Here is a 2346-nt window from a genome sequence, read left to right as displayed (position 1 = left end):
AAAAAAAAAATTCAACTTGGAAGAGAGTAAGTAGAGGACAGAAAGTTGTCTGTCAGGTAAACCTTTCCCCATTTGATGGGAACCCCACCCTTTCCATGATCCCCCACAGCTCCTTCACCTGTCTTCATGTGTAGCAGACGAATTTTGTGCCTTGTTTCTGGTGCTTGTAGTCAGAGATGCCTGTGAGTTCCCTGGGTGGATTTTGAGGCTGCAATAGCGATTCTGGCCATTGTTGTATGACTACCCAACATCCCATTCCTCCCTCCCTCCATCCCAGCAGGACGCACGCAGTAGGACCCAGTGTCCACTTCGCCTCATACAGCCTATGTTAGTTATGGGAGGCTCTCCTCCCACCCCTAGCTTCAGGGTGGGATTGTGGAAGTCAATCAGCATGTTCATTTGTGCTGAAGTGATTGGTTCAGCGTAGGTTTGTGTTATGGGCTGAATTTTGTGTTCCCCATTCTCCCTGCAAATTCGTATACTGAAGCCTCAACCCCTAGTACCTCAGAATGTGACTGTGTTTGGAGAGAGGGCCTTTAAAGAGGGAATTAAGTTAGAATGAGGTTGTTAGGATGGGCCTTAATCCACTTTAACTGGTGTCCTTATAAGCAGAGGAAATGTGGACACAGAGAAACACCAGGGATGCTCACATGCAGAGGAGAGACCACGGGAGGGCACAGCAAGAAGGTGGCCATTTGCAAGCCAAGGAGAGAGGCGTCAGGAGAAACCAACCTGCCTTTGATCTTGGACTTCCACACTCCAGAACTGTAAGAAATAAATGTTATTTAAGCCACACAGTCTGTTGTATGTTCTCATGGCAGCCCTGACAGACTAGCCCAGCACGTGACCAAAATGGTCTAATCAGGATTCTTTTAGCTGCTGTAGCAGACACGTCCCCTCTGTTTTTGTGGTTTGTAGATGTGGAGCTGGGTCCTGCTTATGCCATGGAAGGCAAAATAGATTGAAAACAAAACAAAAAGGTAGATGGAAAGGAGCTGAATCAAACTGGGCCTGGACTTGGCTGGACCTTCCAGCTACTCGGGCCAAGAAATCTCTTTACTGTTGATTAAGTTTCCATGAGCAGCAACCTAAAGGCCCCCACTGATGGAATGGCTTATGCTTTGTGTTTACAGGCTGAGGAAGAAGCTGCCCCCAAGAAATTTTAGTAAATAGGTCTCTGTGCTTTATAAATCCAGGTTCTTCGATGGAAATAAGTTTGTTTTTTTTTTTTTTTTGCCCAAGAAAGGGAGGGAAATGAATCTTCTGTGCTTTGAGGATTGATAAGAAAAGTAGCCTGATTTCAAGCATGAATTTGCAGTGTGGATCTGCAGGCCTGGGAGACTATAATGCTTTAGGAATTCTTCAGACGCTGAGTCGACCCCATTCAGAGATGGCACCACTGAGGCATGAGGTCTCTGAGAGGATCAGGCAATTAGGGCAACCACGCCTGGGATAAACTTGGCAGGGTGGCCCATGAAGGTACCTGCTGGCTTAGTGAGGAGCTGGTCCGTGTCTGGGTCAGCATTGTAGGGCAAAGGGTAAAGGACCAGTGGGGTTTGTTAAAATGCAGATTCCCAGGACACATGCCAAAGTTACTGCATCAGGATCCCTGGATGCACGGCCTGGGATATGCATTTCAAGAAGCTGCCCAGCTGATTCTTAGGTGAGGACCCTATGACAACCTTAGAGTGTACAGAGGGTTAAATTATGGAAATAGAATTCCCTAGCCAGGAAAGAGAATGGCTGAAAATAGGCGGTAAGCAAGCCAGGGTCAGTGCTCCATCAGATTCAGAAACAGGATGCCACAGGTCATCACTCTGGGACTGCACTCATGGGTCAGGCTGCTTTAAGATCCTGGGTCATGGATCTTAAAATAGTCTATAGAGTTCATTACCACATGCTTCTGGTATTAGGACCACGTTTAGTATTGGCAATGATCTTAGATACTTGTTTTAACTCACCAGACTGTCCTGCCAGCTGTGATGGTATGGAGATGTGGGGTGACGGTATATGGGTCCCCATATCAGAGATCCCCAGACCTATGTTGGGATTGCCTGGTACACATGACAGACCTCATCACAGAGGCTGCTTGGTGGAGGTCACACTCCCTTTGCTGCTGCTGCTGTTAAAAGTATACATAAAGCAGTTGGGTAGGGAAAAGATTTTTACCGTAACTATTTACAAATAAAGCCTAAGAAATCAGAGCACAAAGTAATCAGACTTCTCCGATGTCAAGCAACAGGAGGTTTGGGGAGATGGGAAGTATCTGGTTTGTCTAGCCGTGACCTTGGGAGCTCTCAGGGTTGGTAGAAGTCACAGCTTAGGCTGCAGCCCTGCGTGTGGCCC

Source organism: Mandrillus leucophaeus, unplaced genomic scaffold (assembly GCF_000951045.1).
Source record: "Mandrillus leucophaeus isolate KB7577 unplaced genomic scaffold, Mleu.le_1.0 Scaffold246, whole genome shotgun sequence".
Classification (NCBI taxonomy): Eukaryota; Metazoa; Chordata; class Mammalia; order Primates; family Cercopithecidae; genus Mandrillus; species Mandrillus leucophaeus.
This window is presented reverse-complemented; position numbering follows the sequence as displayed.